Source organism: Rhinatrema bivittatum, chromosome 1 (genome assembly GCF_901001135.1).
Source record: "Rhinatrema bivittatum chromosome 1, aRhiBiv1.1, whole genome shotgun sequence".
NCBI lineage: Eukaryota > Metazoa > Chordata > Amphibia > Gymnophiona > Rhinatrematidae > Rhinatrema > Rhinatrema bivittatum.
Genome location: NC_042615.1, coordinates 829,751,746 through 829,779,707, shown reverse-complemented (window position 1 = coordinate 829,779,707; position 27,962 = coordinate 829,751,746). Strand labels below are relative to the sequence as shown.

Genomic DNA, 27,962 nt, shown 5'->3' with positions numbered 1-27,962 from the left:
TTTAGTATCGTGATATTGTCTCTATGATTCTTAAGGTAAGCTTTAACTTTACCTCCTGATAATGATTCACATTAACTGTTCATAGGCTTAAATTTCTGTTATTGCCTCAGAAAGCTCCCTTTTCAAACTTATTTTTCTGTTCTCTCGTGTATGTTTCATCAATAAATCTTATAAAGAAATGACAAAGATAGTATAGCAAAACCAAGAATTATACAAACATAAGCTATACTGGCAAATCTTCAGAATTTCAATTTATTACATTTCAAGTAAGTCATAAATACATAACCTAAAGTTACCAAACTACAAAATCTAAAATTCTTACGAGCTTAAACATGAGCCACTCAAACAAAACAAATATCATATAAATACAATAAATGTAAACAGATCAAGTTATCAACTAAAAATTCACTTGAAATACAATAATATCTATTTAAATAAATATTAACATATACTCAAGGAAGAATAAACTGAGCCCCAGACTATTTTAGTACAGACATTTACACACATAAAACCAGGTTACATGCATACATTTACACACACTGAGCTCCAAGCTATTTTATTACTGAAATTTACATACATAAAACCAGATTACATGCACATATTTACACAATGTGAGTCCCAGGCTACTTTAATACTGACATTTACACACATAAAACCAAGTTACATGCAGACATTTACGCAAACTGAGCCCCAGGCTATTTTAGTACAGACATTTACACACATAAAACCAGGTTACCTGCATACATTTACACAAACTGACCCCAGGCTATTTTAGTACAGATATTTACACACATAAAACCAGGTTACATGCATACATTTACACAAACTGAACCCCAGGCTATTTTAGTACAGACATTTACACACATAAAACCAGGTTACATTCATACATTTACACAAACTGAGCCATAGGTTATTTTAGTAAAGACATTTACACACATAAAACCAGGTTACATGCATACATTTACACAAACTGAGCCCCAGGCTATTTTAGTACAGACATTTACACACATAAAACCAGGTTACATGCAGACATTTACACTAACTGAGCCCCAGGCTATTTTACCACAGACATTTACATATAATAAAACCAGGTTACATTCATACATTTACACAAACTGAGCCCCAGGCTATTTTAGTACAGACATTTACACACATAAAACCAGGTTACATGCATACATTTACACACACTGAGCTCCAAGCTATTTTATTACTGAAATTTACACACATAAAACCAGATTACATGCACATATTTACACAATGTGAGTCCCAGGCTATTTTAGTACAGACATCTACACACATAAAACCAAGTTACATGCAGACATTTACACAAACTGAGCCCCAGGCTATTTTAGTACAGACATTTACACATATAAAACCAGGTTACATGCATACATTTACACAAACTGAGCCCCAGGCTATTTTAGTACAGACATTTACACACATAAAACCAGGTTACATGCATACATTTACACACACTGAGCCCCAGGCTATCTTAGTACAGACATTTACTCACTTAAAACCAGTTTACATGCATACATTTACACAAACTGATCCCCAGGCTATTTTAGTACAGACATTTACACACATAAAACCAGGTTACATGCATATATTTACACAAACTGAGCCCCAGGCTATTTTAGTACAGACATTTACACACATAAAACCAGGTTACATGCATACATTTACACACACTGAGATCCAAGCTATTTTATTACTAAAATTTACACACATAAAACCAGATTACATGCACATATTTACACAATGTGAGTCCCAGGCTATTTTAGTATGGACATCTACACACATAAAACCAAGTTACATGCAGACATTTACACACACTGATCCCCAGGCTATCTTAGTATAGACATTTACTCACATAAAACCAGGTTACATGCATACATTTACACAAACTGAGCCCCAGGCTATTTTAGTACAGACATTTACACACATAAAACCAGGTTACATGCATACATTTACACAAACTGATCCCCAGGCTATTTTAGTACAGACATTTACACACATAAAACCAGGTTACATACATACATTTAGACAAACTTATGGGGTTATTTTCTAAAGCTTTATCACTTGAGATATAGTGCAAATTAGGGGGAGGGGAGGAGTTGTGGATGGGAGGGGTGGACTTGCCAGTGTTTTCACTGCTGGTGATAATGTTTCTAACATTTTCATAGGCAGTAACGCGCCGAATAGCACCTCCTTTCTCCTAGAATCCAAAGGATGATGATAGGAAAACCAGGAGAGGGTGAGAGCATCTGCTGCGGATCTTGGGGGTTTTTACTTCTGATCCTCAGATCTGGGTCTGATATCTCCTGATGTGCGATGTTTCTTTTACATGGAGATCACATCATGCCATGCACTGTGACTCAGATCCCCCATGGGACTGCTAAATGGGAAGGTTGTGTTGCAAAAACAAAACATTAGACAGGACTGAAGTCTCCTGGTAACCTGGAGTTTGCTTCTCACACTTCTGTCTCCCCTGTAAAGTGACTTTGAAACTCTGTGACCTTCCCAGGAAAGCTTCTTCCCTAATCTCACTCCTTGTTTTCTTTCGTTTAGAATCCTGATGCTGCCTCCTCGATTCTTAATGTAAGTCTTAACTTTACCTCCTGACAGTGATTCACATTAACTGTTCATAGGCTTACATTTCTGTTTCTGCCTCAGAAAGATCCCTTTTTCTGTTCTCTCTTGTATGTTTCATCAATAAAACATAGATGACAAAGATGGTATAGCAAAACCAAGAATTATACAAACATAAGCTATGCTGGCAAATCTTCAGACTTTCAATTTATTACATTTCAAGTAAGTCATAAATACATAACCTAAAGTTACCAAACTACAAAATCTAAAATTCTTAGGAGCTTAAACATGAGCCTCTCAAACCAAAACAAACATCGTATAAATGCAATAAATGCAAACAGACAAGTTATCAACTTAAAATTCACTTGAAATACAAAAATATCTATTTAAATAAATATTAACATATACTCAAGGAACAATAAACTGAGCCCCAGACTACTTTAGTACAGATATTTACACACATAAAACCAGGTTACATGCAAACATTTACACACACTGAGCCCCAGGCTATTTTAGTACAGACATTTACACACATAAAACCAGGGTACATGCATACATTTACACAAACTGAGCCCAGGCTATTTTAGTACAGACATTTACACACATAAAACCAGGTTACATGCATACATTTACACAAACTGATCCCCAGGCTATTTTAGTACAGACATTTACACACATAAAACCAGGTTACATGCATACATTTACACAAACTGAGCCCAAGGCTATTTTAGTACAGACATTTACACACATAAAACCAGGTTACATGCACACATTTACACAAACTGATCCCCAGGCTATTTTAGTACAGACATTTACACACATAAAACCAGGTTACATGCCCACATTTATACAAACTGAGCCCCAGGCTATTTTAGTACAGACATTTACACACATAAAACCAGGTTACCTGCATACATTTACACAATCTGAGCACCAGGGTATTTTAGTACAGACATTTACTCACATAAAACCAAGTTACATGCACACATTTACACAAACTGAGCCCTAGGCTATATTAGTACAGACATTACACACATAAAACCAGGTTACATGCATACATTTACCTCCGTCTCGTCCTCCGGCCTCCTACGCGGCGATACCCTAGAAGGAGGATACTCAAAGTGAGCTGGTTGGGAGAGCTTCACAGCCGGCGCTAGACCCATCGGGGTAAGGCTCTTTTACACTCGCCCCTACCTCGAACGGGCCCGCTCCGACCACGTGACCGCCGACAGCCACCGAGACCGGCCTAACCCACGCCCCATACTGCAGCAACCAATCGGGGAACAGGCACCCCGGTGACCACTTTCTCCAGCGACAAATAGGCCTTTTAAGGCCAGATCAGAACTCCGGCGCCCTCTTACCTCCGTCTCGTCCTCCGGCCTCCCACGCGGCGATACCCTAGAAGGAGGACACTCAATGGGAGCTGGGAGGGAGAGCCTCGCAGCCGGCGCTAGGCCCATCGGGGTAAGGCTCTTTTACACTCGCCCCTACCTCCGACGGGCCCGCTCCAACCACGTGACCGCCGACAGCCACCAAGACCGGCCTAACCCATGCCCCATACCGCAGCAACCAATCGGGGAACAAGCGCCCCGGTGACCCCTTTCTCCAGCGACAAACAGGCCTTTTAAGGCCAGATCAGAACTCCGGTGCCGCGCGCCGGGCGTCGCACGCCAAAGGAGCACAACAAAGGGGCAGGCCCCTTTGTTAGCCCCTTCGTGAGCCCCAGATGTGCGCCCCAGAAGGGCACCCCTAAAACAACCGACGACTCAGACGATTCCAGACTTATACGAAGCACCAGGACTCCAGGAACTACTCAAACATCCAGCAAAAATCCAGCAAACATCCAGCAAACAAACCACTCAAACATCCAGCAACCACTCAAACATCTCCAGACCCTGACGATTCCAGACTTACTCGAAGCACCAGGACTCCAGCAACCACTCAAACATCCAGCAACCACTCAAACATCTCCAGACTCAGACTAATCAGACCACTCAGACGAATCCTGACTCAGACAACCCCAGCACCCGCTCAGACGACTCCAACATCTAAAATAGATCAAGCATCTAAAATGTATCCAACCTTCCCAATCCCAATTCTTCATCACTGCTTATCACAGAAAAGAATTCCAACCAGACAAGCACACTACCGCAACCTAAAAACAATTACACCAATCCTAGTCGCTACGATAACCCATCTCCTAGGCCTCACCCTATTTACCCTATCACTATTCAATGCGCTATCTCTGACCAAAAAATCCCTAATCCTCAATGACTACCTCACCGATGTTAATCCGGATATTAGCGCAATAACTGAAACCTGGCTGAAACCCTCAGATACTGCAATAATAAACCAGTTACCAACGCTAACTTACGACATCTTCTCCCTTCCTAGACTGAAAAAGAGGGGAGGAGGAATTCTCCTGGCAACTAAAAAAGACCTCAGATTCTCGCACCACCCGGTCCACTCCGATAGCAAACTTGAAATCGGCTTCTTAACATCACATCAACTTCAAATCCTACTCGTCTATGCCCCCCTGGGCCTCTTAGAATCTGATGTCTCACCCATCATAGAACTAACCACAACACTACTCAACCTGGACATCCCAGCAATAATTTTAGGAGACTTCAATCTACACATAGACAACCCTTCTCTCTCCACCAGCTGCCAAACACTTCTCCTAGCCTTCTCAGCGATGGGCTTTACGCAAATAGTCAATAATCCTACACATAAAGCAGGTCATATGCTGGACTTGATCTTTATCATCAAAGGCATAAAATCGTCCTCCCCTCCAAAAAATATGAAGGTTCCTTGGTCGGATCACTCCTTGATATCTACCTCATTCTTGCTGGAAAAATCTAGTGCCCCTCATACACCTTCACCTTCCTTTCCCTACAGGAAATCTTGCCTCCCTGATGACCTCAACAATCATTTGGCCCAACACCTTCCCACTATAGATCTCACCGACCCCAACACTGCTCTCCGCTCCTGGAATACAATCACAGAAACTATAGCCAACAAGCTCTAACAATAAAACAATCCCACCCTAACGCCTTCAAAAGACAACCCTGGTTTACCAATGAACTTAGAAGGCTCAAACAAAATTTAAGACAAAAGGAGACTAACTGGCGGAAAACTCCAAGCGCCAGTACACTCTCTGCCTACAAACTCACGCTACACCTGTACAAGGCCTCCACCTCTAAGTCAAAAAGGGATTTTTATGCAGCCAAAATACACAACATAGTCTTTGACGCTAAAGCTCTATTCGCCTATGTTTCCTCCCTCACTCAAGTACCCTCTCCAGAATGCCCCAGTAATCAAGCTCAATCTAAAGCAGAAGAACTCGCTCTCTTTTTTCAAAACAAAACCACAAATCTTCTCACTCAACTACCCTCTAAGATCCCCCCCTACCATCGGCTCTGCTGCCTCCCATCAGAAACACTCACCTCGAAACCTTTGAACCCACCTCCTCCTCCGAAATTCAAACCATCCTTAGAAGAATGAAACCATGTTCCCACCCAGCGGACCATATTCCCACCAAACTTCTCCTCTCAATCCCAGACACCTCTCAATCCCAAAACACTGGCGGACATCATCAACTGCTCGCTCTCCCACGGTTCCTTCCCAGAAGACCTCAAACAGGCCTCACTCAAACCTCTCCTAAAAAAACCCAATTTGGAACCAAAAGACCCCAGCAATTACCACCCAATAACTAATCTCCCCTTCATCGCTAAGATTATGGAAAGGCTGGTGAACTCTCAACTATCAGACTACATTGAAGATAACAAACTTCTCTCTGCCTCGCAACATGGATTCCGCAAAAATCTAGGCACAGAATCCCTCCTTACTTCCCTTACAGACCTCCTTATCCTAGGTCTCGACAAAGGCCAATCCCTTTTATTGGTCCTTCTGGATCTTTCGGCAGCCTTTGATGCCGTCAATCACTCCATCCTCATCAACCAGTTAGCTGCGATAGGAATCTCTGGATCGGCTCTCTCCTGGTTCAAATCGTTTCTCACCAACAGAGGTTATAAAATCCAAAACAAAGAATCATCACACCACGACGCAACTATTAGAGTCCCACAAGGCTCCTCTTTATCCCCTACACTCTTTAATATTTACCTCCTACCACTTTGCCAACTCCTCACCAACCTCAACTTAAAACACTTTCTCTATGCAGACGATATCCAGATCCTCATCCCCATTAAAGATTCATACTCAAAAACCCTCAACTACTGCGAGTCCTGTCACCTAGAAATCAAACGCCTCCTCAACAGCCTAAATCTTGTACTAAACTCCTCCAAAACTGAAATATTACTCATAACTCCTGACAACAACAATCTCACCGCCTGTCATCCAACCAACCCACAAACCACTCAAGTGAGGGATCTAGGGGTGCTAATCGACAATAAGCTGAACTTCAAAGCCTCCATCAACAAAACTACCAAAGACTGCTTCTACAAACTGCAAGTTTTAAAAAGGATAAGACCCTTCTTCCATGCCAAAGACTTCAGAACCATCCTCCAAGCTCTCATTTTCTCTAAATTAGACTACTGCAACTCTACTTTACTTGGTCTCCCTTCTTCATACACCAAACCGCTCCAAATGGTTCAAAACACTGCAGCCCACCTACTAACAAACACCAGGAAAAGAGACCACATCACCCCAGTCCTAAAAGACCTTCACTGGTTACCAATACATTTCAGAGTCATCTACAAATCCATCACCCTGATATATAAAATTATTCACCAACATACCACAATCGACCTACAAATTCCCCTCCGCCTACACAAATGCACAAGACCGACCAGAGAAGCTTACAGAGGATGCCTCCATGTTCCACCTACCAAAACCACTAATCACAGCACCTTAAGAGACCGAGCCTTTTCCACAGCAGGCCCACCTTTATGGAACTCCATCCCCCCAGATCTCAGAAACGAGCCATGCCTCCTAACCTTTAGGAAAAGACTCAAGACATGGCTATTCAGGCAACCTTCCCGAACCCAAACTAACAGGCCTCAGCAGCAAACACTCGACACAGTAGCTGTATATACTGTACACTGTATATATTATATATAAACGACACTTGACTGACGTGCCGCAAATGCGCAGTAGAGACCAGCTCTACCGCGCATGTGCGGGCGAGCACGTCGGCCTCAGGCAGCGTCAGGGAAAACAATGGCGGCGTCGAGTGGCGGTTCGCGGCGGCGGTTCGCGGCGGCGGTTCGCAGCGCCGGCGGGCGGCGGTTCGCAGCGGGCGGTGGCAGCAGCGAGGGAGGGAGGAGAGAGAGAGCGGGAGGGAGAGAGCGGGAGGGAGGGAGTGAGTTCAGGGAGGGAGAGGGGGGACTGAGTGAGAGGGAGTGAGTGGGACTGAGGGGGGGAGGGAGGGAGTGGGACTGAGGGGGAGAGGGAGGGACTGAGTGAGAGGGAGGGAGTGGGACTGAGGGCAGAGGACAGAGGGAGTGGGACTGAGTGAGAGGGAGGGAGAGAGTGAGAGGGAGGGACTGAGTGAGAGTGAGTGGGACTGAGGGGGGAGAGGGAGGGAGTGGGACTGAGGGCAGAGGACAGAGGGAGTGGGACTGAGGGGGAGAGGGTGGGAGGGAGAGAGGGGGGACTGAGTGAGAGGGAGGAGAGGGGACTGAGTGGGACTAGGGAGGGAGTGGGACTGAGGGCAGAGGACAGAGGGAGTGGGACTGAGTGGGAGGGAGGGAGAGAGTGGGAGGGAGGGGAGGGAGACTGAGTGGGAGGGAGGGACTGAGTGGGAGGAGTGGGTGGGGGGAGGGGGGGTGGTGAAGAGTGAGGGGAGAGAGAATGAGGGGGAGGTGAGAGACAGAGGGATGTAGCCCGTTTTAACGGGCTTAACGGCTTGTTTGTATATAATTAACTTCTTCTTCTATCTCTCTTTAATTTCCTCCACCCCAGTTCAATAGCCCTTGTTAATTGTAACTGCATCTCTTCATCACATTTATTTATGTTCTTTGTTGTATTCATCGCACCCCTGTTTTTATGTAAACCGACATGATGTGAGTTTTCATGAATGCCGGTATAAAAAAACCTTAAATAAATAAATAAATAAATAATAATACATTTACACAAACTGAACCCCAGGCTATATTAGTACAGACATTACACACATAAAACCAGGTTACATGCATACATTTACACAAACTGAGCCCAGGCTATTTTAGTACAGACATTTACACACATAAAACCAGGTTACATGCATACATTTACACAAACTGAGGCCCAGGCTATTTTAGTACAGATATTTGCACACATAAAACCAGGTTACGTGCATACATTTACACAAACTGAGCCCAGGCTATTTTAGTACAAACGTTTACACACATAAAACCAGGTTACATGCATACATTTACACAAACTGAGGCCCAGGCTATTTTAGTACAGACATTTACACACATAAAACCAGGTTACATGCGTACATTAACACAAACTGAGCCCAGGCTATTTTAGTACAGACATTTACACACATAAATCCAGGTTACATTTGAAACATCCCTTATCACGTGCGATCTGCTTAGTAAATGACCCCCTTAGTTTTGTGACATTTTAATACAGATATATTCACACAGAAAAAAGGTTGCATGTATATATGTATTTATTTTGAACCCCAGGCTCTCAAAGACATCATGCTAGTACAGTGTATTAAAGAGATGGATTGTGTGAATTGTTGCTGCTGCCTTCTGAATTCACTTGGATCCTGCACAATGTCCCATAACCTGATAAATACAGACTGGGGTATGAGATATACCTACACTTTCCCTCTGTTCATAAGTGTGATTACCATACTGCTTTATTTTTTGTTATTTTTATGTATTTATTTATTTATTTATTTATTTATTTGCAGTTTTTATATACCGACATTTGTTTAGTAACCTCACATCGGTTTACAGACAACAGAAAATTGCAGCAGTGCTAAAGCAGAAAGGAGGTTATCATCAGCACATTACAAATGAATAGTTTAACCAAGTAATATTAATGCTTAAATAATGATTCAACCAAGTAAATGTGGGGGGGGGGGGGGGGCGCGGGAACCAGTGCAATAGGAAATACTGTTTAGTAGGGATGTGAATCGTGTGCCCGATCGTTTTAACGATCGGGTTCGGCTGGGGGGGGGGGGGGGGGGAATCTGATTGTTAGAGATGTGTAATTGGGATCAGTTCCGATTCCAATTCACATCACTAATTTTTTTAGTGAGGCCCGCGCCGATAAAAAAAAACCACCCCGACCCTTTAAAATTACCACTTAGCCTCCCCCACTCTCCCAACCCCCCCCCCCAAAAAAAACTTTTTACACATACCGGTGGTCCAGGGGGGCTGCAGGGAGCGATCTCCCGTTCCCAGGCCATCGGCTGCGCTAAAAAAAAAATGGCGCCGATGGCCCTTTGCCCTTACCATGTGACAGGGCAAAGGTAGCGCCGGCGCCATTTTGAATATTAGCAATACGGCCTGAGTGCAGGAGATCGCTCCTGGACCCCCGCTGGACCCCCAGGGACTTTTGGCCAGCTTGGGGGGGCCTCCTGACCCCCACAAGACTTGCGAAATGTCCAGCGGGGTCGGACCCTGTGACATTGTGAGGGCAAAGGTAGCGCCGGCGCCATTTTGAATATTGGCAATACGGCCCGAGTGCAGGAGGTCGCTCCTGGACCCCTGCTGGACTTTTGGCAAGTCTTGTGGGGGTCAGGAGACCCCCCAAGCTGTCCAAAAGTCCCTGGGGGTCCAGCGGGGGTCCGGGAGCGATCTCCTGCACTCAGGCCGTATTGCCAATATTCAAAATGGCGCCGGCGCTACCTTTGCCCTGTCTCATGGTAAGGGCAAAGGGTCATCGGCGCCATTTTTTTTTTTAGCGCAGCCGATGGCCTGGGAACGGGAGATCACTCCCCGCGGCCCCCCTGGACCACCAGGTATGTGTAAAAAGTTTTGGAGGGGGTCATTTTAAAGGGTCGGGTGGGTGTTTTTTTTATCGGGCCATCGGCACCATTTATATTAGTGGCAGCCAAAATGGTGCCGATGGCCCGAGAGTGGGAGATCGCACCGGGACCCCCCCCCCCACTGGACCACCAGGTAATTTAAAACATTTGGGGGGGGTCGGGAGGGTGGGGGATTTGTTTTAAAGGGTCGGGGTGGGTTTAGGGGTTGTTTTGGTGTGCTGGTTTTCCCGCCTTCCCCCCCTCCCCCGATTTACGATTTTCATGATTTAAAAAATATCTGACGATTTTTTTAAATTGTCAAAAAACGATTCACATCCCTATTAGGAAATATTAAGAGAATAGAGATGCAAAGCATAATGCCTATAGAGAATTTAGTTAAATAAGCTTAAGAAACAATAAGTAAGTACAGTACTAGTTAGGCAATGCGATTAGAGGAGTTGGGTTGGCTAGTATGGCAAGGGCTAGTATGGCAAGGGCGTGCGTGCGTGGCGCGGTGAAGGAGCGCAACAAAGGGGCCAGCCTCTTTGTGCGCCCCTTCGGGCAGCCCCTTCGGACCGCCCTGAAGGACCCCCAAGGACCCCTGAGGCACCAACCGGACCCGTTCGCCGAACAGCTGTCCTCGGTCCGAAGTATAGCTGCCTGCCTGCCAGCCCTCAGCCAAGACCCACCTGGATCCTGGAACCTGGAGTGAGTAGGCACCACCCCATAGAACTTATCTCCTCCTCCACAGGAGTTCGTTATCCCGCCCCCAGCCATCGGACTACTCCCCCCCTTGCCATACTAGCCAACCCAACTCCTCTAATCGCATTGCCTAACTAGTACTGTACTTACTGCACTGTATAACTTTATAGTACAACCTGTGCCCCATAGCACTGTATAATCTGCACTATTTATATAGCATATATAACCCTCAACATACCTCCTAAATCATTCAACCTGCACCCTATCTCCTCATCATATATCCTAAACTGTACTATCTGCATTGTCCAATCTGCATGATGTATTATCTGCACTGTTTAATCCACATTGTGTAATCTGCATTAATCCACATTGTCTAAATTGCATTAATCTGTTGTGTTGGTATTCCACCTGTACCATCTGCACCTTCCGCACTGTTTATTCTACATTGTCTAATCTGCATCAAGTTGCTTTATTTAATCTGCACTGTTTAATCTGCATTGTGCTCTCTCCCTCAGCAATACTTACTGAAACCTTAATCCCCGTCCGTGTTCGCCTACTCCTACTCTGCCTCCTTCTTGCCTACCCCCTCTCTCTCTCCTTTCACCCCCTTCCTTCCTCAACCACAATGACCACACAACACATCCGCCGCATTCACCTCCCCCACAACAGACGCCCCCATCTCCTCCCCCTCCGACCACCCCCCTCTTACAAGTCCCTCCTTCCTATCCTCTCGACCCCCCTCAACCAATTTCTAGGACTCACTACCCTCTCTATCATCTTGTTCAATGCCCAATCACTCTCTAAAAAAAACCCCATTCTAAATGACCTCCTCACTGATGCCAACCCAGACGCCTGTGCGATCATGGAAACCTGGCTCAAAGAAACTGACATAGTCCTCTTGAACCAGCTACCGACTCACTCCTACGAATTCCTATCCATTCCAAGACTGAAGAAAAAAGGAGGTGGCATCCTCCTAGCCTTCAAGAAGCACCTTAATCTCAAACTCACCCACTCCACCTCACCCACCAAACTAGAAATTGGCCTCTTTAAGTCTCCCTCGCTACAGATTTGTCTTATTTATGCTCCTCCTGGCTCCATTGAACAGGACCCCTCCCCCTTAATTGAATTCTTATCCGCCAACATCAACACTGAAATTCCTTCCATCATTCTAGGAGATTTCAATCTCCATGTTGATGCCACCCCCCTTACCCCCTCTTGTGAGACATTCCTCACGGCACTCCATGCAATAGGCCTCAGACAAATCGTTGCCTCCCCCACCCACCAAGCTGGACACTCCCTGGACCTCATATTCATCAACCAATGCTTCCTACCTTCCCACCCCCCCACCTGCTCCCCGGTACCCTGGTCGGACCACTTCCTCATAGAAGCCTTGCTTACCCTTAACTTCCCTACTACCCCTACCCCCACAAACAACACTACCATTACCTTTAGAAAACCCTGCTCAGGAGATGAACTAGCTCTTGCTATCTCCAACGCCTCTACTATCCTTGACTGCTCCACTCCAGAAACTGCCATCACATCCTGGTTCAGCACAACTCTTGAAATCGCTGACAAACTATGTCCCATCTCCAGACGTAACCTACCCCAATCCACAAAAAACCATCAACCTTGGTACACGACTGAATTAAGATCCTTAAAACATACCCTCAGGCAGCGAGAGAGAATCTGGCATAAAGCCCCCTCACCCCAACTCACCTCAAGCTACAAATCCGCCCTTCACCATTATAGAATAACCACCCTCAAAACTAAACGAGATTTCTATGCCTCCAAGATCCACCAGTACATGTACAACCCGAAAGCCCTCTTCAATTATGTTGCCAACCTCACCAAGTCCTCCCAGCCCGCTATCCCTGAAAATGAAGCCACTGCCAAGAGCGAAGAAATCGCCCAATATTTCCTCGCAAAAATTACTAACATCCTCCGCAGATTTCAACTCCCATCTCCTTCAACCCCCCTTTCCTCCCCCTCCAACCTTCCCCCACTACACCCACCCTCCAAACCCTCGAACTGACTTCCTCTAAAGAAGTGGAATCTATCCTCAGAAAACTCAAACCCGCATCCCACCCTTCAGACACCATCCCCACAAAATCCCTTCTCTCCATCCCAAATTCTATCTCCAAACCCATTGCAGACATTATAAACTCCTCCCTCTCTTCAGGCTCTGTCCCAGATGCCCTCAAACAAGCAATTGTTAAGCCCCTCCTAGAAAAACCAGCATTAGACCCCAAAGACCCCGCCAACTTTCGCCCTATCTCTAACCTGCCCTTCCTCTCCAAAATTATGGAAAAGATTGTGAACATCCAACTTACAGAATATCTAGAAAACAATAATATACTACACCCAGCCCAATACGGCTTCCGTAAGTACCTCAACACCGAAACACTCCTGCTTTCGCTCACTGACCACTTGCTCATAGGCATGGACCAAGGCAACTGTTACCTCATCGCCCTCCTCGACATCTCAGCTGCCTTTGACACCATGAATCACAACCTCCTCATCAACCGTTTGACCGAAATAGGCATCTCAGGCCTAGCCCTGCTATGGTTTAAATCCTATTTATCCAACAGAAAGTTCTCTGTCAAGATAGGAAACGCCAATTCCACACTCTACCCCCTGGCTCAAGGTGTTCCCCAAGGCTCCTCCCTCTCCTCTACCCTTTTCAATATTTATCTCACACCATTATGCCAGCTCCTCACAGACCCCGGCCTCAAATTCTACCTCTATGCAGATGACGTGCAAATCATCATTCCTATCCACAACTCTCTCTCAGACGCCCTCACATTCTGGAACACATGTCTTGCCAACATAAACAATTTCCTCACCAACATCCACCTCGCCCTAAACTCCGCTAAAACAGAGCTGCTCCTTATCTCTCCCCACCTCCCCCCCAAACCCTTGATCTCTAATGACCCAGCTTTCAATACTATAACATCCCAACCTACTGTAAGAGACCTTGGGGTAATTCTTGATCAAACAACTCAATCTAAAAAAACAGATCAACTCCATCCTCAAAGAAGGTTTCTTTCAAGCTCAGTATACTGAAGAAGCTCAGACCCCTCCTCCACTATCATGATTTCCGTACTGTCGTCCAAGCTACCCTTTCCTCAAAGCTTGACTACTGTAATGCCCTCCTCCTCGGTCTACCCTCCTCCACTACCAAACCCTTACAATTGCTCCAAAATGCAATCGCCAGGGTTATCACCAACTCTCGGAAAGCCGATCATATCACCCCCATACTCAAAGAACTCCACTGGCTCCCCATCGCATCTCGTATTCTCTTTAAATTCTTAACTATATTACACAAATCCATCCACTCTCACAACTCTAACTGGCTTGATGAACCCCTCTGTCCCATACGCTCCGAACGACCCATTCGATCTGTCAAAAAAGGTACCCTCTCCATTCCCCCTTTGAAAAAAGCCCACCTCTCCTCTACCAGAGATCGCGCACTATCCATTGCAGGTCCCAAACAATGGAACGCCCTCCCTACCACGCTCAGGCTTGAGCCATGTTACTCCAAGTTCAGAAAAAAACTTAAAACATGGCTCTTCCAACAAGCCTACCCAGTCTAATCTTCACCCCCCCCCTTCAGCCCATACCTCCATTGAACCTTTTGTATATAGACTCCTGTAAGTAACCCGTTTAAGCCTTTATATATAGACCTGTATATAGCCTGTTACAGTTTTATTGCTTCAATTTCTTTGCCCTCTGCTCTATGTATATTCCTCCCTGTTTCCCCTCCCCGTTGATTGTAATTTCAGCCTTTCAGTTACAATGTGAACCGGTATGATGTATGCTTACTAATGCCGGTATATAAAAAGTTTTAAATAAATAAATAAATGAAAGGCAATTGAAGGCGACTTGTTAACTAGTGGAACTTAGATACTTGATTGTGGGATACAATAGGAGAGTAGGGATGCAGAGAAGATTGTCATATTGTGTAATTCAGAAAAATAATTGTAAGATAATTTGAAAAAACAATAGAGGGGGTAGACTGCATGAAACTGCAGTAGAGATCTTAGGAATAGAAACAACTCAAAACATGGCTCTTCAGTAAAGCCTTCCCACCTGATACTTAGCCCCGCCCCTTGCCCGGGCCCTCCCGCTCACATATTCGCTCCATTGCCCCTCTCCCCCTCCTGTCTCCCCCCCCCTGCCGCCTGATATCTGCTATTCCCCAATAGATTTTATTATCAAGCTTACCCACACTCTAACATCATCAGTGTTTATTTGCTACTTGTAGTTCGTGACGTTAACCTCTCTTTACTGCTTCTCTACATCAGAATACTATAATCCTTTCTATAAATGCTACTCTTTTATTTTTACCCCAAGTGATAATGTATCCCCCTTGTTAGAAATGTTCTCCAAGTTCTAAATGTTCCTCCTTTAGCCTTACCCCTAGTTAACTTGTTACAATGTAAGAATAAGCAGTTCTTGTCTTATTTGTTATGTTTTTATGTAAACCGATGTGATATCTCGATCAAATGTCGGTATATAAAAACAAACAAATAAATAAATAAATAAATAAATAAATAAAATAAATATTCTGTTGAGAAAAGTTGCGGGGATGAAGGCAAGAAGAAGGCATAAGTATAGGCTTGAGAGAATAGCCATGTTTTGAGTTTTTGTTTAAATTTTATTGGGCATGTTTCTAGACGTAACTCTGGTGTCATGTTGTTCCAACAAAGCGGACCAGCTATGGTTATTGCACATTTTCTAGTTGACTCAAGATTTGTCGCTTTGTGAGGGGGAATGTGGAGGGTGGCAGCATGTTGTGGTCTGGGGGGTCTGGAATGCTTGTGGAAGCGAAGGTCATTTTTGAGCCATGTCATATTTTCATTATGTAGGGTTTTGTGTATTAATGATAAGGTTTTGAACATGATTCTTTGTGCAATGGGGAGCCAATGCAGATCCCTAAGTATGGGGGTAATATGCTCGGATTTTTTAGTGTTGGTGAGTATGCACGCTGCTGCATTTTGCAGCATTTGCAAGGGCAGCATGGTAGTTTTGGGGAGGCCCAGAAGGAGGGCATTACAGTAATCGACTTTTGCAAATATAAGGGATTGCAGTACTGTGCGGAAATCATGTTGATATAATAATGGTCTTAGTTTTTTTAGGGTATATAATTTAAAGTAACCATCTTTAATAGTATTATTGATGTGCCTTTTAAAATTAAGATGGTTGTCTAATGTGATTCCAAGGCTTTTAAAATTATGTGTGGTGGCAGAAGATGTGAGTGGTGTGTTGGCATCAACCATGTTTTTGCAGTTTTGGGGTGTAATGATCATAAGCTCAGTTTTATCTGGGTTGATGGCCAGGTTGATGTTTGTAAGGAAGTTGCTAATAGTTGTGAGGGTGGAGTCCCATGTCTTGAGGGCATTATTGAGGAAGTCAGTGATGGGGATAATGATTTGTACATCATCCGCATATTTATTTATTTATTTATTTATTTATTTATTTATTTAACGTTTCTTTTATACCGATGACCGTTCGCACCTCGCATCGGTTTACAGTGAACAAAAAACCATTGGGCAGAGCCCTTACATATAACAGATAACATAGTGAACTAGGCAACATATAAATAAATTTTGGGAGGAGCCCTTACATAAAACACACATCAATGATTAGATGCTATGGGTATATGCTATGGGATTGAACTATAACAATAACTATATACAGATTAGTGCACAGTACAAAATCGGCAGACATAAAGGCGTTCATACCAGGATATCAGAGTAACATTGGTAGGGTAACATTCGTAGGGGGGATTTATGTAATAGGGGGTGTGATGGAGTAAGCTTGCTGGAAGAGCCAGGTTTTAAGTTTCTTTTTGAAGGCGGGGGTATAGGTCTCAATGCGAATATCATGGGGCAGTGAGTTCCATATAGTGGGGCCGGCAAGAGAAAAGGCTCTGTTAATAGTGGAGGAGAGCTTAAAAGATTTGATAGATTGGGCATGGAGTGTTCCTTGGAGTGCTGGGCGTGTAGGTCTCATGGAGGTACGGGGTAAGAGGGGGGGGGGTTAAACCAGTTGAGGTTGGAATTTAATAGACTCTTGTGTATGATCGAGAGGGTTTTATGAAGAATTCGTGACTGTATAGGGAGCCAGTGTAGCTCAATAAGTGTGGGGGTGATGTGATCCCTTTTCTTTGTGTTGGACAATATTCGGGCGGCGGCATTTTGTAGGAGTTGGAGTGGTCTAATGTGTGTTGCAGGAATGCCAAGTAAGAGCGCATTACAGTAATCAATCTTCGATAAAATAATAGCTTGAAGGACTGTACGGAAGTCATTAAAATGTAGCAAGGGTCTGAGTTTCTTTATTGTTTGCAGTTTAAAGTAGCAATCCTTTATGATGGATTTGATGAATGGTTTGAAAGAGAGGTGATTATCAATAATATCTCCTAGGTTGCGAGTGTGTGATGGGAAGTTGGTAGCAGAGTAGGCAGGAGGGATGTCTGGGAGCGGTTGCTTATTAGATATTATTAAAAGCTCAGTTTTGTTGGAGTTAAGAGCTAGGTGAATGTCTTTTAGGAGCTGGTTGATAAAGGAAAGACAGGATTCCCAGCTGTGTAGAGCAGTTTGGATGGTGTCCGAGAAAGGGAAAATGATTTGTACATCATCAGTACTGTAGGCCAAGTTCAGATAGTAGGTGACAGAGAGGGAGGATGTATATGTTAAAGAGGGTTGATAAGAGGGCAGATCCTTGTGATATTCCATGGTTTATGTTATATGGTTGTGATTCATGGTTTTCAAAATTGACTTTATATTGCCGTCCTTGCAGTTAGGCTTTAAACCATTGTAGAGGGGTATCAGTTATGCCGATCTCCTTGAGCCGTGTAATGAGAATATTGTGGTTAAGGGTGTCAATGGCTGCGGATATGTCGAGCATGGCTAGTAGGTATGATTGTCCCTTATCAAACCCAGTGGGGCGGATTTTAAGAGCCCTGCTCACCTAAATCCGCCCAAATCCGGGCGGATTTAGGCGAGCAGGGCCCTGCGCGCTGGTGAGCCTATTTTACATAGACCTACCGGCGCGCGCAGAGCCCCGGGACTCGCATAAGTCCCGGGGTTTTCAGAGGGGGGCGTGTCGGGGGCGTGTCAGGGCAGGGCCGAGCGCAGCGCCGTTTTTGGGGCGTGTCGGCAGCGTTTTGGGGGCGGGCCCGGGGGTGTGGTTACGGCCCGGGGCGGTCCGGGGGCGTGGCCGCACCCTCCGTACCCGCCCCCAGGTCGCGTCCCGGCGCTAGCGGCCTGCTGGCGCGCGGGGATTTACGCCTCCCTCCGGGAGGCGTAAATCCCCCGACAAAGGTAAGGATGGGGTTTAGACAGGGCCGGGCGGGTGGGTTAGGTAGGGGAAGGGAGGGGAAGGTGAGGGGAGGGCAAAAGAAAATTCCCTCCGAGGCCGCTCCGATTTCGGAGCGGCCTCGGAGGGAATGGAGGTAGGCTGCGCGGCTCGGCGCGCGCCGGCTATACACAATCCATAGCCTTGCGCACGCCGATCCCGGATTTTAGCGGCTTCGCGCGGCTCCGCGCGTATCTACTAAAATCCAGCGTACTTTTGCTTGCGCCTGATGCGCCAGCAAAAGTACGCCTAATCGCGCGGTTTGAAAATCTACCCCAGTGAGTATGGCATTGGAGACGGAGATGAGTAGGTTTCGGTGCTCATAAATTTACGAAATCCAAATTGTGAAGGTGAAAGAAGTTCATGTTTTTCTAGGTATTCTGTGAGCTGCGTGTTTACAATTTTTTTGAGAATTTTTGCTAGGAAGGGAAGGTTGGAAATGGGTCGGTAATTCGTAAGGTCAGAGTCATCAGCTTTGGGCTTTTTTAGTATAGGTTTAATGATATCTTGTTTAAGGGTAGTGGGGATTTCACCGGAAGCTAGTGAACAATTGATTACTTCAGCAATTGGGGATGCTATAATTTCTGGGATGGAAAGAAGATGTTTGGTGGGTATAATGTCACTGTGATGTGTGGCGGGTTTCATTTTTTTGATGGTGTTTTGAATCACTAAAGTGGAGGTGGGTTCGAAAGAGTTGAAGATTGCAAGTGGGACTTGAGGGATGGTTTTGATTAGAGGATTATTGTTGGGGAAACGTGCCATGATTTTGATTATTTTTTCGTGAAAAAATGTGGCTAGTTTCTCACTTTTGATGTGGGCATCTTTGCTGGAGGAGAGGGTAGTGTTGGTTTTAGTCATTTGTGCTACATATGTAAAGAGAGTATTTGCATTAAATTGTAGGTCATGTAATTCTTTTGCATGGTGGTTTTTTTTTGCGTTTAAGGTTTCCTCACGATAGATACGTAGGATTGCTCTGTAAGTATTTTGTCTTGTGAGCGAGGGGTTGTTATGCCAATCTTTCTCCAATTTTCTGAGGGTGCACTTCAAAGGTTTTAGTTCGGGTGTATACCATGGTTTGTGTGATGTTTTGCAGTGGTTGATGCTTTTTGTGTGCAAAGGGCAGATGACATTGGTGATATTAACAGTGAGAGAGTACCATGATGTGATTGCTGAGTTGATGTCTGATAGGTCAAGGTTATGCATTTCTTTATTGAGTGCATCGGTAAGGTCATCAATGGAACAAGACGTACGTATCTGTATGGTGTTAGGTTCTGGTAACTTGGGTGAGGCAGTTTGCTGTAGGGTGAGGGTAGTGTGTAGGAGGTGGTGATCCGACCATGGGATAGCTGTACTGGTGGGGTTACTCACGGTGAAGGGGTCGTTGATGAAAATCAAGTTGAGAGTATGACCATTTTGATGTGTAGGGTTGGTTATGGTCTGTGTGTAGCCCATAGCTTTGAGAGATGTACGAGAAAGTAGTCAACACCCAGCTCACCGACTACCTCGAGGACCACAACCTTCTGCACCCCTCACAATTTGGTTTTCGGAAAGGCCGAAGTACCGAGAATCTCCTCTTAGCCATCACTGATACCATGCTCATCGGACTAGACCAAGGAAAATCTTACCTACTGGCCCTTCTAGATATCTCGGCAGCCTTCGACACTGTCAATCATCAAATCCTTATCACACGCTTGACAGAGATAGGAGTCGCCGACACAGCGCTAGACTGGTTCACCTCTTACCTTACTAACAGAGAATACCTCATAAAACTTGATAACTTTGAATCATGCCACGTTCCCCTCAGACAAGGCGTTCCCCAAGGATCATCCCTTTCCTCCACCCTCTTCAATATATACCTCCTCCCCCTCTGCAACTTACTCTCAAACCTAGGCCTGGACTTTTTCCTATACGCCGATGACGTACAAATACTCATACCCATTCAAAAAACCCTCAATGAAACCATCCTTTACTGGGAATCCTGCCTAGTCTCCATCAACTCCCTACTAACCGACCTACACCTTGCTCTCAACACCACCAAAACCGAACTACTCTTTATATCCAAGCAACCTGAACACGACACCTCCACCACACCACCGCACCCCTACATCTCCCCCACACTACCCCCCTCCGTGAGAGACCTGGGAGTCACTCTTGACCAACACCTGAATTTCAAGCCACACATCAAGTCCCTCCTCAAAGCAGGTTTCTACAAACTCCAGATCCTCAAAAAACTTAAGCCCTTACTCCATACTCAAGACTTCAGATTAGTCCTACAGTCCACCATTTTCTCCAAAGTGGACTACTGCAATGCCCTCCTACTAGGCCTCCCATTCTCCACCATCAAACCCCTACAAACGCTTCAAAACGCCATGGCTCGTATTCTTACTAACACACGTAAAAGAGAGCATATCACACCCATCTTAGTAGACCTACATTGGCTGCCCATCCAGTTCCGCTCCCAATACAAAACCCTTACTATTCTTCACAACACCCTCTACAAAAACAACTCCCCCTGGCTTAAAGAAATGCCCCACTTCCACCTCTCAACCCGACAGACTAGATCCACCTCCACAGGCACCCTCCACACTCCCCCCCTCAAAACTGCCCGCCTATCCACCACCAGAGAAAGAGCCTTCACCATCGCAGGCCCCGCCCTCTGGAATTCCCTCCCCACACACCTCCGTCTTGAACCCTCCCTAACCATCTTCAAAAAAGGCATTAAGACCTGGCTTTTCAGACAGGCTTACCACTGTTCCAGCCCCTCGTAGTCTACCCCCCTGAAACCCCCCTAGTTGCTCCCCCCTGTCTCTCCCCTGTCTCACCTCCCTGAAACCTCCCTAGTCTCACCTTCCACCCACCCATACCCACCCTCCCTCCACCCTTTCCCTATACCCCCGCCCACCTATCACCCCATCCCCACCTATCTACCGTGCCCCACTGTACCCCCAGTTAAAACTTACAACCTTTATGTTTAAATCATGATACCGTTACTACTTGCTATAACTGCTGTAAATAAGCTAATAGTTTATACATATGAGTTTATATATATGTGTTTAATTGTTTAATAAGTTATCAATATAATCCACCATGTTAAGCAACCTTTTTTGTAAATACTGATACGTTCCTTGTACCTTTCTCAACTGCTGTCTTTCCTCCTTTACCTCTCTCCCCCCCTCCCCCCCCCTTTTTCGCTCCTGCTCCATTCCCCCACTCCCTGTTTTTTGTAATTTCCTCCTTCTCAAGTTTATTGTAAACTGGCGTGATGTGCTTGCACGAACACCGGTATATTAAAAGCTGTTAAATAAATAAATAAAAAAAGGTTTCACAGGTATTGGAGAGTGGAAAGGTGTCCACATCCATGTTGAAATCTCCCATAATGATAGCAGGTGTGTCGATTTCAATATTTTGTGCTATAAATTCAATGAAGGGAGATGGATTTTTTGCAAGGATTCCAGGGGGTATATATGCTAGACAAATTTGAAGGTGTGGGGATTTAAATAATTTGATTTCGAATTTTGGGGCAATTTGTACAGTGAATGATCTTAACTGCAGTTCATTTTTTATGGTGAGTAGTAACCCACCTCCTTTTTTTTTTGGTCTTGGAATTGAGTAGATGTCATATCTGGCATTGGGTAATAGGTTAAGTAGATGGCGTCTGTTTCCTTTAACCAGGTTTCTGTTATGGCGCAGATATCTGGTTTTTCATCAGTGAGTATATCATATAGTATGTTGGGTTTTTTTGTGATAGATTGCGCATTGAACAGCATGATAGCTAGAGTCATGAGGCCTAAGAATTGCGTGAGAGGTGTGAGCATGATTGGGATGAGGTGTCTGTTTAGTTGTTGCGGTTTAATGGGTGTGTCCGTGTATGGCCTATAGCTGTGTTTGAGTTTGGGAATGGGGTTACTGTGCATGTTGCAAGTCGTGCATAGAGAGATAGGGGAACTGTGTATTTAGTAGGACTAAATAGAGGAGGACGGGGATGGGGGTTAGCATGTAGAGGTGATAATTCAGGAGGAGATAAGAGAGGAGCACTTAACTATGGTTCTCAAGGTAATTGCAGAGCAAGGCAGTAGAAGGCAGTAGCAGAGATTAACAAAAATGTAACATAGGAATAATTACAGTCCAGTCTGTAGCTGCAGGTGGTGGTGGATGATGTCCGGATGTCCAGAGTGGATCTAGTTAGTAGCTCATGTGTAATATCCTGGCGTATTAGATGGGGGCACACTAAAGGGTGCACCACTGTTATGTGACTCTTATATTGAGTTATTCCACAAGTCGCTGATAATATTCATACTACAACAAGTTTTCATTGTTAAATATGATAAATATTTCTACTACTAATATTTTACATCCTAGTATATAAAATTCAAACTCAGAATGTGACGTATAAACCAATTCATTATGAAAGAAAACCAGAAGAGGGTGAGAGCGTCTGCTGCGGATCCTCAGATCTGGGTCTGATATCTCCTGATGTGGGATGTTACTTTTACATGGAGATCACATCATGTCATGCACTGTAACACAGATTAGGGGTGTGCATTCGTTTTGAACGCATATGTAAAACGCAACTTTTTTTTTTTTTAAACTTAAAAAAGTGGTGATGCGCAACACATCGCGATTTTCAACTTATTCAACATAGCTTTGTTGAATACGTTAAACCTAAATAAACACTTAAACCCCCCACCCTCCTGACCCCCCCAAGACTTACCAAAACTCCCTGGTGGTCCAGCAGGGAGTCAGGAAGCCATCCCTGTATTCCTTTGCGAGGAGCACGTGACGTCGGCGTCACGTCGGAGTGACACGTACGTCACGTGCTTCTCCGCGCCTCCACTCCGGGACCCCCTTTGGACCCAACCGGAACTTTTGGCCAGCTTGGGGGGGCCTCCTGACCCCCCCAAGCTGGCCAAAAGTTCCGGTTGGGTCCAACGGGGGTCCGGGAGTGGAGGCGCGGAGAAGCACGTGACGTACACGTCACTCCGACGTGACGTGCTCCTCTCAAAGGAATACAGGGATGGCTTCCTGACTCCCCGCTGGACCACCAGGGAGTTTTGGTAAGTCTTGGGGGGGGATTAAGGAGGGTGAGGGGTTTAAATTTTTATTTAGGGAACCGGTGAACATATGGACAGACCCTCAACTTATGGAATTCTCCATATGTCCATATTGACCGAAATCGACCCTCACCTTCAACTTATCGACTTATCAACATAAACTTTTTGTCTGCACATCCCTAACACAGATCACACTGTGACTCCCTCACCTGGGAGGGGTCTAAATGGGAAGGTTTTGATGCAAAAAACAAACATTAGACAGGACTGAAGTCTCCTGGTGACCTGGAGTTTGCTTCTCACACTTCTGTCTCCCCTGTAAAGTGACTTTGAATCTCTGTGATCTTCCTAGGAGAGATTCTTCCCTAATCTCACTGTTCTTTTTATTTCATTTAGAATCCTGATGGTGCTGTCTCCTTGATTCTTAATGTAAGTCTTAACTTTACCTCCTGATAAAGATTCACATTAACTGTTCATAGGCTTAAATTCTGTTACTGCCTCAGAAAGATCCTTTTTATAAATTATTTTTCTGTTCTCACTTGTATGTTTCATCAATAAAACTTATAAAGAGATGACAAAGATAGTATAACAAAACCAAGAATTATACAAACATAAGCTATACTGGCAAATCTTCAGAAGTACAATTTATTAAATTTCAAGGCTCTCACAGACATCCTGCTAGTACAGTGTATTATAGAGCTGGATTGCATGAATTGTTCCTGCTGCCATGCGAACTCATATGGATTGGATCTCCTCCACAATGTCCCAGAGCCTGATAAATACAGACTGGGGTATGAGATATACCTACACTTTCCCTCTGTTCCTAGGAGCGTCTACCATACTGCTTTATTTTTGTTTATTGATACATTCTGCTCTTTGTGTATTATTTAGAGTAATTTCAGGAAGCACTGTTACAATTTATACTACTACAGCCTTTCATTGTTAGATATGATAAGGATTACTTTTGCTAATATTAAACATCCTACAATATAATGTAAAATCAGAATGGGACCAAGAAACCAATGGATGAAGACAGGAAAAGCAGGAGAGGGTGAGAGCGTCTGCTGCGGATCTTGGGGGTTTTTACTTCTGATCCTCAGCTGTGGGTCTGATAAAGCTTAATGTGGGATGTTACTTTTATGTGTAAACCTCATCAGGTCATGCACTGTAACACAGATCCCACGGTGACTCCATCCACCTAGGGGCTGTAAAAGGGAAGGTTTTAATGCAAATCAAAATGTTACCCAGGACCAAAGTTTCACCTTCCCAGGAGAGCTTCATCCCTATCTCACTGAGCTTTCTCTTTCATTTAGAATTCTGATCCTGCCGCTAGGGAAGCTCTGGTAAGCCTTAACGTTACCTCACATTAACTGTTCATAGGCTTAAATTTGTGTTACTGTCTCTGAAAGATCCTTTTTATAACCTCTTTTCTTGTTCTCTCTTGTATGTTTCATCAATAAAACTTATGAAGAGATGAAAAGCATTGTACAGCAAAACCAAAAATTATACAAAAATAAGCTATACTGGCAAATCTTCAAAAGTATAATATATTGAATTTCAACTAAGTCTTATATACACATATCTGAAAGTTATCAAACTGCAATGTCTAAAAATCTTATGAGCTTAAACATGAGCCACTCACACCAAAACAAACATTATATAAATAACTTGATTTGTTCGCACTTATATTATCAACTAAAAATTCACATGAAATACAAAAAGATCTATTAAATAAATACAAAGAAATACACGAGAAATAATAAAGAGAGTATAAATTCTATCAACTATCCAAAAAAGACAAAAACAGAGAAAAGGCAAAAATAGAATAAATGAAATAATAAACAAAAATGTGATAAATATGAAAATAAGATAAATGAGAGGGGAAAACATCAAGAGTAAAATATTTAGAAAAATATTCAATAATTTTAAAGATTTCAAAAATTCCATAAGACCTTCCATTGCTTCAACTTGAAGGACAAATAACACAAGCAATAAACATTGCAAATAACTCAGTCAGTGATTATTCTGCAGGGCATAACTTCAGACTGTTTTAATAAATACAGAAGTCTCCTGGTGATCAGGAGTTTGTTTCTCACCCTGGGGTCTCCCCTATAAAGTGACTTTGCTATTCTTTTATGTGTATCCCAGGTCAGGTCATGCACTGTAACAGAGATCCCACTCTGACTCCTTTCCCCTAGGGGCTCTAAATGGGAAGGTTTTGATGCAAAAACAAACATTAGACAGGGCTGAAGTTTCATGCAGGGTGATCCAGTACCGAGCGGTAGGAAGAGCTGCGTTAGTGCCTACGGCACCCGCGGTTACCGCCCGCACAGTGCAGCTCACCTACCGCTCGATCCTGAAGCCTAATTATATGCAAATGTAAGCCGCGTCCAAAAAGCCTTAGGCCCGCGCAACCCAGGATACTGGATAGAGCGCCTATACAGGATCCTGGGTGTGCGGGGCTAAGGCTTCACGCCACGCTGGTATCTGTCATTTCAAATGGAAATGACAGATACCAGAAGTCGGGACTGCCAGTCCCCCTCCCCTCCTCCCGAAGCAGGGCGCGAAAAGCAGCCTTGCTCCGGGAGGAGGGGAGAAGAGACACTGACAGCGGCGAAGCTTTCCCCCAGCCCGAACCCGACCCGGACCCCCAACCCCCAACCGGACCCGGCCTGACCGCTGTCAGTCTGTTCTCCCTCCTCCCGGAGCAAGGCTGCTTTTCGCGCCCTGCTCCGGGAGAGGGGAGAAGATGACAGCGGCGAAACTGAGCGGCAAAGCCCGAACCCGACCCGGCGAAGCCCGAACCCGACCCGACAAGCGACGAAACTGAGCGGCGAAACTAAAAAAAAAGAAAAGCAATTTTTTTTTTTTTCAAAATTGACAATTTGGGGTTTTTTCCAAAAGCGACTTACTTTTGGGATCTGTCAAGATCCCAAAAGTAAGTCGCTTTTGGACGCAAGCAAAACTTACTTTTTGCAGCGTCAGTAACACGACCTGGCTCCGTAGCTCCTCCCGAAGACAAAGATGGCCGCCTGCACGGGGAAAGCGTGCAATTGGCTGCTGAAGACGTGACGTCACGATGTCACGATGTCACGTTTTCAGCGGCCAATTGCACGCTTTCCCCGTGCAGGCGGCCATCTTTGTCTTCGGGAGGAGCTACGGAGCCAGGTCGTGTTACTGACGCTGCAAAAAGTAAGTTTTGCTTGCGTCCAAAAGCGACTTACTTTTGGGATCTTGACAGATCCCAAAAGTAAGTCGCTTTTGGAAAAAACCCCAAATTGTCAATTTTGAAAAAAAAAAAAATTGCTTTTCTTTTTTTTTAGTTTCGCCGCTCAGTTTCGTCGCTTGTCGGGTCGGGTTCGGGCTTTGCCGCTCAGTTTCGCCGCTGTCATCTTCTCCCCTCTCCCGGAGCAGGGCGCGAAAAGCAGCCTTGCTCCGGGAGGAGGGAGAACAGACTGACAGCGGTCAGGCCGGGTCCGGTTGGGGGTTGGGGGTTGGGGGTCCGGGTCGGGTTCGGGCTTTGCCGCTCAGTTTCGCCGCTTGTCTCTTCTCCCCCCGCCCTCCGGGAGGGGGGAGAAAATACAAGCGGCGAAACAACTTACTTGCACGGGGAAAGCGGTCTCCGTGGCAGCCCCAGTCCTCTCCCCTGCTCCCGAAGCCAAAAAAAAAAGCGAAAAAAACTTTGCAGCCCCCTCCGGACATCGGAGGGGGGCTGCAACTTTTTTTTCGCTTTTTTTTTTTTTTTTGCTTCGGGAGCAGGGGAGAGGACTGGGGCTGCCACGGGGACCGGCACCCACGATCGCGGCCGGGTCAGGTGAGCGGGGGCTGGGGGAAAGCTTGCCACCTACCCTTACCCATGCCTCTACCGCCTGGGTCAGGGTAGGCGGTAAGTTTGCAGGTTAAACGCGCGACAAAACGGCAGGGAAAGGTAGCGTTAGTCGGGGCGCGGGTTACGGGATGCTAGGGGAATAGCTAATTGGCTCGTTTGCATGCAATATCGAGCTAATTCGCTCGTTTGCATGCAATATGCATGCCGCGGGCGGAAGGGGTTACCCGGGGAATTTAGGACGCGGTAGGAGTAGGTTAAATGGGATTCGGGATCGCAGGAAGGGCTAACGCGGCCGGAACGTGAGTTAAAAGTGGCTTAGGAGCAGGGTAAACGCGGCCGCACTTTACAGGATAGGCCTGATGGTGACCTGGGGTTTGCTTCTCACACTTCTGACTCCCCTGTAAAGTGACTTTGAAACTCTGTGATCTTCCCAGCTTCTTCCCTAATCTCTCTGCTCTTTTTCTTTATTTAGACTCCTGAAATTGTCTCTTGGATTCTTCAG

At 45.1% G+C, this 27,962-nt stretch overlaps 1 long non-coding RNA gene across 1 annotated transcript; it reads left to right on the top strand.

Moving 5' to 3' along the window:
* LOC115082540 lies at nucleotides 1–27,962 on the top strand. The gene is made up of 5 exons (XR_003854192.1): nucleotides 1–35; nucleotides 2,572–2,601; nucleotides 24,028–24,060; nucleotides 24,945–24,974; nucleotides 27,933–27,962. It is a non-coding gene; the product is annotated as an uncharacterized LOC115082540 (long non-coding RNA).